Raw genomic sequence first — 12,395 nt, 5'->3', positions numbered from 1 at the left:
TGTCGTAAACTATGAGCACACAGTTGTGTATGAGTGGCAAATGTAGTATTCCTTTTTTTGTGTTCTTATGAAGATTATCCATGTATGTACCTATTTTTGAGATTTAAACACAGATTCAATTGAAAAACTATGTATAACTGTGTGACATATATATACTTAACTACAGAATATGACTAGCTGTAGACCACTTAGAACCCAAGGGTTGATTTTGTATCTACAATGAGTATTTACATTTCAGCGACGATTAGCAGTAGCTTAACGACACAAGGAGAAATTTTAAACATGAAGCAAGAAGAAATAGCGGAAAAAAGAAACAGAAGCTTTAAAAATGATAATGTCACATGTAATAGAAAAGTAAATAAAAATATAACCTCTGTCCCAGTTGAAACCATTAAATCTCCACATAAGTTAATTATAGGAACAGTTTCAGATTATAGAAGATATCAGAAATGCTTGAGAGAATTTTCTGATTTTAATTCTCAATTAACAGGGGGTGAACTTGAAGCTGAGAAGTTGTACATTGAAGCATCATTTTTAGAAGTGAAGTAAGAAGGAATCTATTGCACATTATGTTTAGACAGTGGGATGAAAAATGAAATGAAATGATAATTAAATGGACACCCTAGCTGCAAACAGGCGTTGATGTAATTCATTGGGGACATGTTGAAAATGTGTGCCCCGACCGGGACTCGAACCCGGGATCTCCTGCTTACATGGCAGACGCTCGATCCATCTGAGCCACCGCGGGCACAGAGGATAGTGCGTCTGCAGGGACTTATCCCTTGCACGCTCCCCGTGAGATCCAAATTCCCAACATGTCCACACCACTACATTCGTAGTGCGCCTAATAGATGTTAGCCCATCATACTCATTACTCGTGGCAGGTTAATCTACCAAGTCCCGTACGAGTTCTGGCATAGCGTGTGCGTTCACACAAGACGGTCAATGGCCGGGAAGCCATATTTTAACTACATATGATGGTAGTACCTGTTCCCGGAAGAACAGTTACCGTGGATGACCATGCAGCTTTGCTAGAAATGAAATGATAATTAAATGGACACCCTAGCTGCAAACAGTCGTTGATGTACTTCATTGGGGACATTTTGAAAATGTGTGCCCCGACCGGGACTCGAACCCGGGATCTCCTGCTTACATGGCAGACGCTCTATCCATCTGAGCCACCGCGGGCACAGAGGATAGTGCATCTGCAGGGACTTATCCCTTGCACGCTCCCCGTGAGATCCACATTCCCAACATGTCCACACCACTACATTCGTAGTGCCCTTAAAGGTGTTTGCCCATCATACTCACTACTCGTGGCAGATTAATCTACCAAGTCCCGTACGAGTTCGGGCATAGCGTGTGCGTTCACACAAGAAGGTCAATGGCCGGGAAGCCATATTTTAACTACACTCCTGGAAATGGAAAAAAGAACACATTGACACCAGTGTGTCAGACCCACCATACTTGCTCCGGACACTGCGAGAGGGCTGTACAAGCAATGATCACACGCATGGCACAGCGGACACACCAGGAACCGCGGTGTTGGCCGTCGAATGGTGCTAGCTGCGCAGCATTTGTGCACCGCCGCCGTCAGTGTCAGCCTGTTTGCCGTGGCATACGGAGCTCCATCACAGTCTTTAACACTGGTAGCATGCCGCGACAGCGTGGACGTGAACCGTATGTGCAGTTTACGGACTTTGAGTGAGGGCGTATAGTGGGCATGCGGGAGGCCGGGTGGACGTACCGCTGAATTGCTCAACACGTGGGGCGTGAGGTCTCCACAGTACATCGATGTTGTCGCCAGTGGTCGGCGGAAGGTGCACGTGCCCGTCGACCTGGGACCGGACCGCAGCGACGCACGGATGCACGCCAAGACCGTAGGATCCTACGCAGTGCCGTAGGGGACCGCACCGCCACTTCCCAGCAAATTAGGGACACTGTTGCTCCTGGGGTATCGGCGAGGACCATTCGCAACCGTCTCCATGAAGCTGGGCTACGGTCCCGCACACCGTCAGGCCGTCTTCCGCTCACGCCCCAACATCGTGCAGCCCGCCTCCAGTGGTGTCGCGACAGGCGTGAATGGAGGGACGAATGGAGACGTGTCGTCATCAGCGATGAGAGTCGCTTCTGCCTTGGTGCCAATGATGGTCGTATGCGTGTTTGGCGCCATGCAGGTGAGCGCCACAATCAGGACTGCATACGACCGAGGCACACAGGGCCAACACCCGGCATCATGGTGTGGGGAGCAATCTCCTACACTGGCCGTACACCACTGGTGATCGTCGAGGGGACACTGAATAGTGCACGGTACATCCAAACCGTCATCGAACCCATCGTTCTACCATTCCTAGACCGGCAAGGGAACTTGCTGTTCCAACAGGACAATGCACGTCTGCATGTATCCCGTGCCACCCAACGTGCTCTAGAAGGTGTAAGTCAACTACCCTGGCCAGCAAGATCTCCGGATCTGTCCCCCATTGAGCATGTTTGGGACTGGATGAAGCGTCGTCTCACGCGGTCTGCACGTCCAGCACGAACGCTGGTCCAACTGAGGCGCCAGGTGGAAATGGCATGGCAAGCCGTTCCACAGGACTACATCCAGCATCTCTACGATCGTCTCCATGGGAGAATAGCAGCCTGCATTGCTGCGAAAGGTGGATATACACTGTACTAGTGCCGACATTGTGCATGCTCCATTGCCTGTGTCTATGTGCCTGTGGTTCTTTCAGTGTGATCATGTGATGTATCTGACCCCAGGAATGTGTCAATAAAGTTTCCCCTTCCTGGGACAATGAATTCACGGTGTTCTTATTTCAATTTCCAGGAGTGTATATATGGCGGTAGTATCTGTTCTGGCTTCCCGGCCATTGACCTTATTGTGTGAACGCACACGCTATGCCCGAACTCGTACGGGACTTGGTAGATTAATCTGCCATGAGTAATGAGTATGATGGGCTAACATCTATTAGGCGCACTACGAATGTAGTGGTGTGGACATGTTGGGAATGTGGATCTTACGGGGAGCGTGCAAGGGATAAGTCCCTGCAGACGCACTATCCTCTGTGCCCGCGGTGGCTCAGATGGATAGAGCGTCTGCCATGTAAGCAGGAGATCCCGGGTTCGAGTCCCGGTCGGGGCACACATTTTCAACATGTCCCCAATGAAGTACATCAGCGCCTGTTTGCAGCTAGGGTGTCCATTTAATTATCATTTCATTTCTAGCAAAGCTGCATGGTCATCCACAGTAACTGTTCTTCCGGGAACAGATACTACCGTCATATATAGTAAAAATGAAATGACTACAGATATTTGTTACTATTTATCCAACATTGACAATTTTGCAGTAAAAATCAACAATGACATAGAATATGAAGATGATGGAGATTATGCTGATGGTGAAGAAGAGGATGCTATTCAAACAGGTAGCGATAAAGGAAGATGGAAAAAGGTCCTATTTAGAAACAGGTGATAAAAGTGAAATACGATTCTAATTATATTCATAAGATCAACGTCAATTGTCTGTCATATCGTGACATCAAGGATGCTACTTGACTGTGGTTTTCGACTTAATTTATTACAACAGGATGTTTATGATGTTATGGAACCTCCAAGTTTGAAATAAACAGGTATAATCTCAACAGGATTTAGGAAAAACTTTGTCTCTCAGATTGAGATTGACGATATAATTTTAACATATGTTTATGTTGTGTCAAGAGACTCCATGAATTTAGGAATGTAAGTTTAATTAAACAAGGGCAGAGCTACCATTAGGTATCCGGAAGTTAATTATATGGAATGATATAGCAGACAAACCAGAATTAGATGTATGGAAGGTTTATTGAGTAATTACCCTCCAACAAAGACAAAGTTCAATGATGTCAGAATGAAAATTACTGTGAGAGAAGAGCAACTGATATTCAGTAGGCCCATAAGATTTTCACCAGCAGAGAAAGATATTGTTAACAATCAAGTCCAGATGTGACTTGTTCAAGGTATAATAGAACAAAGTTCATCTGAATATGGTAGTCAGTTGTAGATGTAAAATAGAGAAATGGAGAACATGACGGCTGTATAGACTGAAAATAAAAGTCGTTTGTGATACATTCAGGGCAGTTTAAGTTCAGGAAACTTTCATTTGGATTATCAAATTCACCTTCAGTGTTCCAACGTTTTATAAACACTGTCTTTTCGGCATTGTTTGAGAGAACGTCGTATTAATTTGCATGGACGATATTGTAATACCAACAACGAGTGATGATGGGCCACTTGAATGGCTGGGTTTAGTGTTAAAAACTGTAACAGAATACGAGTTGGAAATTAATACTGTAAAATGCAAGTTTTTGAAGAGAAATGTTAAGTTTATTGGGCATATTATACAGTGTGGACAAATCTGACCTTGTTCTGAGAAGACAATACCAGTTAAAAACTTTCCAGAACCGAAATCTATTGTGTCAGTCCAAAGTTTTCTACATCTAACTGGATACTTTAGGAAGTTTGTCTCAGTTTACTCTGCCATTCTCAAACGTCTGAGCGATTTACTGAGAAACAACCAAATTTGAAGAAAAGCAGAGGCTACCAATCAAGATGCTGAAAGATAATCTTTCGTTGGATCTAGTTTGAAAAATTTACAACCCAAAATGTGAAACTGAACCACACATGACGCAAGCAAAGTATATTTTATAGCCATGTTATTAAAAAAACCTCCAAGTGATGAAAAGTTCTTTCAAGTCTCATATATGAGTAAAAAACAACTCAAAAGGAGAGATACAGCAGTTATGAGCTTGAAGTTTTAGGTATTGTTAATATGTGAAGCGAATTCCAGGTGTATTTACTAATAATACGATTTTCAATTGTAACAGTCTGTAGTGTACACTCCATGTCCTGAAGTGAGAGTTAAAAGTTAAAGGTGTCTGAGAGAGGCAACAATAATTTCAGAATTTCCAAACTGTTAGAACAGTAGGATGGCTACAGCAGGGAGACAACCCATATCGAAGGTGTTACTAAGATGCACATAATACAGAGAATCATAGGAAAGTTCTGTGGTTTTATATCGTAATTTACCTTACAGAAATCCACTCGTTTTTTTATTCACAGATAGCTTGATATTAAACCACTAGGTAGGCTGGCAGATATCATTGTTTAGAAATGGAAACCGATCAGACCTGTGAAGTTTTAATCGCAAAATATTCCATATAGGCGTGATATGATCATATAAATTATTTCAGGAGGGTTTGGGCAGTTAAATGAAAAGTATTTAATGAAAGGACCACAAATTGTGTGTCTGTGTTCCAACAGTCCTCTGTTAACCTTACTTCTTTTTTCCAGAAACATATTAAAATCATTATGTAAGAGAATATATATTTAAGAGCTCATATTAATTACACAATCGATATATAACATTTATCCAGCAAACAGTAACTGTTTAAACACAGGCCCGCACAGATCAAGAGAGGGATGATTTTAGAGGAAGAAAATAACAGAGGAGCGCTCCTTCGTTTATTCTTAATGGCTTTGCATTCGCCACCTTTACAACTGCTCGAAGTTTCGCTGTGTTCAGTGCAATCTTTGAACATTTCGCAAACATGTTTATCACAAAGTGGTCTTTCACAAATGAATAATCTTTTTCTTATCACACATCGTTGCACTATCAACTTCCAGAGTACAAATTAGAACAGAAAAAAATAAATAGAACATGAAATACTTCATACCCTCTTTGAATGCTGGTAACTATTGTGTTGAGAATATGTACTACAACCATTCACCTACAGTGGGGTTGTGAGTTATCTTTCAATCTTACATATTTATGTTGACTTTTAGGAAAGAAACACAGAGTGTGATAAATTAACATATTCCACTAATCATATGTTAAGAAAATTTTACAGAAATAGTAAATTATTGAAAGACATTCAGGATTAGTGCTCAGGCGAAAATTATGCTAATGATAACAAATTTAATTTTAAGTTTACAGCAACTGATTGGAACTCAAAAGTTAGTTTGATGTTCTCAGTTCATTTATCGTTTTAAGTTCTCCATCCCTCTCCATCTGGAAGCAGCTTGTGACAAGAAGGAGCCAAGGAGGGACTCTGCCATGCATTTTCTGCAGTTAGTGCTCTGACTTATAAGTGTGTACTCAGTACCATGTTCATTAGTTACTGTCATGTCTAATGTTTATCTTATCTCAGATTTTACATCCTTTTCATTATTCACACATAAATTGGTTATTTACATGGAGTGTTCGACATCATAGTTCTTTTTCACACATAAACAGATCAATGAAATGATTAAATCTTTGCATTTATTCAATACAGAATTTCTGTATGTACATTTAATTCTGGAGAGGCTGCTGCATCATTGCACAGTGGCAAGTGACTGGATCAGGCATCCAGGGTTGCCAGGTGACGATAGGTCGGCGGCGCCATGACAGCTGAGATGCGGAGGCTTGAGCAGGAACCTCTGCTGTGAAGGACAGCCGCAAATCACCACCCAAGTTGGCTGGCATGATGTTCTGCTAACCACTCGCCATGACTTCATGAAACAGTTATAGGGGCAGTATCAATCTTACATTAAGTCTTGACATACTGTGCTGTTCTATGATAAAGTTGGTTAGTACATTCATTTTATAAAGAGGTAGCCCTGTTTGCTAGATTCAACATTTAACATATTTAAGAAATCGACTGTCCTCCTCAGATATTCAAAACAAGAAACATTTTGTTACCTAGAAGTCATTTAAGTGTTCATCATTCATGACAATGAAATGCCAGTGTAGTGTAATGGGTTGTGATTCACATTTAATATGTTTACACACAACTTACTTTACTCAGCCATTGCAGGCGGCATTTGTGCAGGAGGTTAGCTCGTAACCTAAGTTTGCAGTATCATGTGTTCTTGTAAGCACAAGTGTTTATCAACAATTGCAGGATATAGAGAAGATGAGGAGCATCCTTAGATTCATCACTCAATTCCACGTCTCTTCTAGATTATTAGAAGTGAGTATACAGGCCCTGTGCATATTCAAATGTCTTTTTAAGTATCTGATTGCGTGTATCACACAGCACCTTTCACTTGCTTGTGCATCCTACTTATGGTACTTTATTATTTAAAATTTAAGTGAGAGAATGCCAGGTTTAGACACAGTTCTGAGTTTAATTACTTGACGTAGGCTCTCACACAAATTCTCTTTTTTTAGTCATCCCACAGATCACAAAAATTCTCTATGTTAGTCAGGTCAAAGAATATTTACAATAGTTCATCTGTGTCTCACAAATAACGGTCTCCTTTTCTATATTTATTATAAACTTAATGACAAGCAAACCAAAACAAAGAAAAAATCATGATCTCAAAAGAAGGACTCAAAATAAGAGTGAAACACTCATTAAAAATGCATAGCTTCTATTACATTGAGTACTATGGCACTGTGCCACCTATATACTATGAAATTGAAAATTTTCTTGTATGATCGCTAACACTCTAGGGAAAAATATTACATAGCATATTTCTTACTTTACAGTATGTTGAAATATATCTTGCAAACAGCAGCTTGACTTATAAGTAGTGTGATAGGTTTCTTATTTTTCGGTATTACACATGATACAGATGAGTAGGTTCCAGTGTATATTTTAATCCCACTGTTCAAATATATACAGATGATACATAGCCTATACTATATATCCATGTATACAACCTCATCGTGGCCACTAAGGAAAATCGTGCACTTAATGTAGTCACTACTCATCACATCACTGTAGTATGCAAAATTCATTTCTCATGTTTCACTAATATCGCCCATGAAATAAATCTGTTTTCCACAGAAGCATGTCTCCTCCCATTTAGGATTTATGCAACTATTTACAAATGATCTTTTTGTATTAAATACACTGTCCATCCTTTATGGAAATGTCCATAACGTTAAAGGTTCCAAGATGCTACTCCAGGCGGGTGTAAAATGAATGTGTGCAACGGAAAATACTGAATGTGAAAATGAAGATTTGGCCCAGACTGACTAGCCCGTGAAGCAGATATTAGATTTTCTTAAGGGTGATACTATCGCCTCCTTGCTCTTTAACATATAAATTACAAGATAAACATAAATGAATGCTTAAGGGTAGTAGTAACTACACTAGATTAAAATCCCTTTGTATATTGCAAATGTTTATATATTAGTGTTCAATGTACATAAAGAGACACAAATGAATTTCCTAACTAATATCAGTGATCAACTGCCCAAATTTGCCATTTTTAAAGCTACGCAATGTAATATAAATAACGCGAGATGACTGACATCATCTATGGTGCGCAACCTTAGTGGAAATAAAAGTTACTTGATCACAGCTGTTAAGCTTTACAGTCCTAATAAGCCGAAGCAATTAGCAATTTCACCATACTTACTGTGTCCAGTGCATTGGAGTGATGGTTCTCGTACACGTGTGTGAGTACCGGAGAACTCCACCCACAAAATATCATTCAAACACTAGGACGGCAGAAGACAGTCCTCTGACTAATATAATCTAATACTGTCTTCTCCTCTCTGTGTTCTACAGACGAGAAACGCGAACTCCCAGCCACAAGGACAGAGTTCAGAAAACGCCTAATGTGAGTATAGGCAGAAGAAGTGTTCCCAATCACTGAATGCTGCGTACTCAACGACGACTCCGTACCCAGAGGCGAAGTACAGGTTCCTATAAGTTCGCATCAGTACAGTGCTTAACCGTTCTAACTATAAAATCTCCTGAGAGCAAAGACAGCAAGTCCGTCTCTACCAACAAAAGCTGATACTAAGCGACCGTCAAACACGGACGCTAAAAACGGAAGTACTCTTTCTCTTCACCAATGGATTCCCAGCAAAGCTCGGCTCCCCTCCCTCGTAACTGCAGAAGGCGAATCATTCTCAGACCCAGGGAATATTCTCCCTCTCTACAGATTCTCGCGGACGCCAACCAACCTTATTTTAGTCTTTTGTCGTCCAGCACGGGAAGTTTGTGAGGAAAAGCCTATATGTGTCAATTAGGAATTCCTACAATGGTACGCTTCTCAGAGAAAAATTCCTCAGAAATAGCCCAGCCTGCATGATTCCCAAGGTAACACTTCCTTGTTCCTCTCTGTGTGTCCAAGATTTTCAGAGTTTCTGGTTATCCTTCTGGCCTAGCTACAATTCCAGCCAGCCGCCACTCTATCGTGGTTCAGTGCTTCAATGCTCAGATGCCCTGACCATCCCGCTAGGGCTACTTCCTCTAAGCAGGACCAACACACCTGTGCGGGCTTTTCCACCCAGGGCCTGAGTTACGCCTGCCGTTTCATTTCCACTGGGGTTCCAAACTCTAATAGTATAGGCAATCATTCATTACAGCGTTTTGATAATAAAGACACTCCATCACCTTTCAAGCAATAAGCGTTAACAACTATTTACAAGGTGTATGTGACAATGTCAGTCTTCTTTAAATATTCATGTATACGATGTACAACCTATCAAATGATGCCTAATTCCAGTTGTAAGTCACAGTGAAGTATGTAGATGAGTACTTGTAAGATGCGAAATTATAGCCACCTTACAAGGTATTAGGTAAATCAGAATTCTATCTAATCAGCCGTGAACTATTTACATCCTGCATAGATGGGTTCTTAATCTTCTGGTAATAATCACTACTATGTACAAATAGATAAGAGTGTCATGAACGCTTAGTACTTATACACTTGCAGTGAGCCATATTTATCATATTCAGTCAGCAAACGTGACTAACAGTACTAAAGATATATAAATAAAATAAATAACCATAAGGAACATATTTACAAATAAGACCCCTAGTACTATGTACAAAATCTCTATTGCATATATTTTTAAATAGCTCTCCTTTAATCTTGTTGGAATCTGGATAGGCAATGAGACAGGCAGAATCCTTCAAGTCATATTCTTACTTTAAATCAGTGGTGTGAGCTCTCCCCCCCCCCCCATTCCCCAGAAAATAAAAGCAGTGTATTTGTGTGATTCCTTCGTTAAGTGCACTTGGCAATAGGAGGAGTGGAGCTCTATTGTGGATACTGTATTCCATAGAATTTTCGGATTTGTTCCTTTAGTATGTCTGGTTTGGTTCTGTGACTTTATTAATGGATCTTCCATCCAAGACGAGACATATGCCTCCACACTTCGGTATGGCTAAAAGTGGGCTACTGTAAGGGCCAAGGATGTTTCTATTATGCCCCACTGTATCATCTTCTGAATTTCGTACTTCACAGTCTTCTCTCTAACCCAAGTTCTGGAATAGGATTTGTGGCAATTGTTTTGTGCATCGACCACCTCCATATGATACTGACAGATTTTAATCACATCAGGTTTACTGGAGAAAACTTTAGCATAACACATCAACAGTTTTGCTAAGTAGAGTCCCTGTCCTCTGACAAACATTCAGATTGTTCTACTTTCCTGTACATGTGGGTAGGGTCACCCATTGCATCTTCATAATTTGATAAAACCAGTGTGGCATAAGCATGATCAAGATAATTGTGTGTGTACAACACCCAATATCTTATTACTCTTGTTTTAACTCCCAGACAAAATTTACCATGATATGCCTTTGTTTTAATTAAATTTAAGAAAACGTCTCTACCATTGACTATTTAATGGTACTGGCGGAACTCCCAGACAAAATTTATCATGACATGCCTTTGTTTTAATTTAATTTAAGAAAACTCTCTACCATTGAGTATTTAATGGTATTGGTCGCTTGGAAGGTTGATTCTTGTGTTCCTTTCTCTCAAGAATTACATGTCCGATAAACAATTGATTCTTAACCCTTCACCACAAGAAACGTGCAGCTAATTACTTCGTTCTCGGATTTAACGTCAATCTGCACTTGCTTATTTACCCTCTGGTTTCTGGTACAAGAATCACCAGATACCAAACAAATCTGTACTGGTAGAGTGGACACATTCATAATATCGTTAATCCTTTAAAGGAAACTGTCCGCAACAATGTTCATTTTGGCACTGGTGTCAAATATAACTATGGTCGGAATTCCTCCCACAACCGCATTAACTGTGACCTGGACATGTTCTTGTGCAGGTTTGCTAGACAACTCAGAGTCGTCACAGAGCTCTTTCCTAACGATTATGTGATCATTGTACCGCAACATACATAATTTCTCGGTGGAAACAGTGCCCCCTTCCTGACCCTTGACTGTCAGCAGGTAGCATAATGAAGTAGTACCTAGATTGACGCATCATTCGTTGTCGAGGTTGGCTCGCCTGTCACTCAATGATATGAATGGCATGATTCTCAGATCACAGCCGATGGATGTTTCATGTTGTTTGCATGTGTGTAGTCAAAATTAAAGTTTTGAGATGACTGCTAATTTGGTCACCGGACTGTTATAATAATTATAATTTCGAGGCTGTGGCTGATTTCCTTTCTCTTGGTGCCACCGTTTTCCGAAATTTGAACGCCATTGGTCCTGTGGGGTCCAATTACGGTTTGCATGGTCTCCCAGGACGACTGTAAAAGGGTGGTGAGCTCTGTTTTTTTACGTGACTGTTTCGATTCGACGGCGCGGTTTGCGGCGCTGTGCCATTACCAGAGCATCCGTTCCCGCGCCCGTGATTGTTGGCATGCGAGTCTGGATTCATAGGCTGCATACCACCGTTGCCATTAGCAAATTTAAAATCTTTGTGGATTAAGTCGATCAAGTCCAGAACCGAGATGAAGTATTCCAAATTATAGTCTGGTATGGCGATTAACCTCTGACGTATGTTAATAGACAATTTGGCCTCTAAAATCCATGGCACATCTCTATGTGTGACAGGATTATCCCAATATCTTGTTTTATTACTGTAGCATTCGAAGTACCCTGTTTGGATTGGAAACTTCGAGACAACAAACCTCCTCCCTAAAACATTCCTGACAGCTTCTGACCCACACTTGACCAGCAAGGCCTTCTCAAATTTGTCATATGCGGTACATTGATCAGCAGCATCCTTTCCCCCTAGGGGCCCTTCACCTTGAATATATGCTGTCACAAACTGAATTATCTGCCTTTCATGCCTGTTACAGGTCTTATGGAGACAATGGGGGGTGGAGATTTCAGGTGAAAATACCTTAAACTGAAAAAGCTTAAGTAAGCTTTCTTCTAAGAGTATCACCACTAAGGCGAGTGCTGCTCCCACCAATTCATTCACATACTCTGCATGGGGACTAACTGATATCGTTTCATCGGGGTTAGTTCGGCGGTAAGGATCACCCAACTTATACACTTCGTAAGGGAAAGCTGCTGCAGGTGCACTGCCACGTGGCGGTGCCTTATTTTCCAAAACCTTCCAGTGTAAGTTCGTAACTTGAGTGGACATATGATCGCGCTGCTCGGGAAGGTCGCGATTCAGCACACTTTTATATCTGCTAACTTATTCTG

General features: G+C 41.1%; 2 non-coding genes across 2 annotated transcripts; one reads left to right on the top strand and one right to left on the bottom strand.

Annotated features, from left to right (window-relative positions):
• Positions 1–1,114: 1,114 nt before the first annotated feature.
• On the bottom strand, positions 1,115–1,189 carry Trnat-ugu (transfer RNA threonine (anticodon UGU)). Its single transcript has one exon. It is a non-coding gene; the product is annotated as a tRNA-Thr (tRNA).
• Positions 1,190–3,067: 1,878 nt separating this feature from the next.
• Positions 3,068–3,142, top strand: Trnat-ugu (transfer RNA threonine (anticodon UGU)). The gene has a single exon. It is a non-coding gene; the product is annotated as a tRNA-Thr (tRNA).
• The last annotated feature ends 9,253 nt before the right edge of the window (positions 3,143–12,395 follow it).

Source organism: Schistocerca nitens, chromosome 8, assembly GCF_023898315.1.
Source record: "Schistocerca nitens isolate TAMUIC-IGC-003100 chromosome 8, iqSchNite1.1, whole genome shotgun sequence".
NCBI lineage: Eukaryota > Metazoa > Arthropoda > Insecta > Orthoptera > Acrididae > Schistocerca > Schistocerca nitens.
The sequence above is the reverse complement of the archived record's forward strand: the minus strand, read 5'-3'. Positions and strand labels throughout refer to the sequence as shown.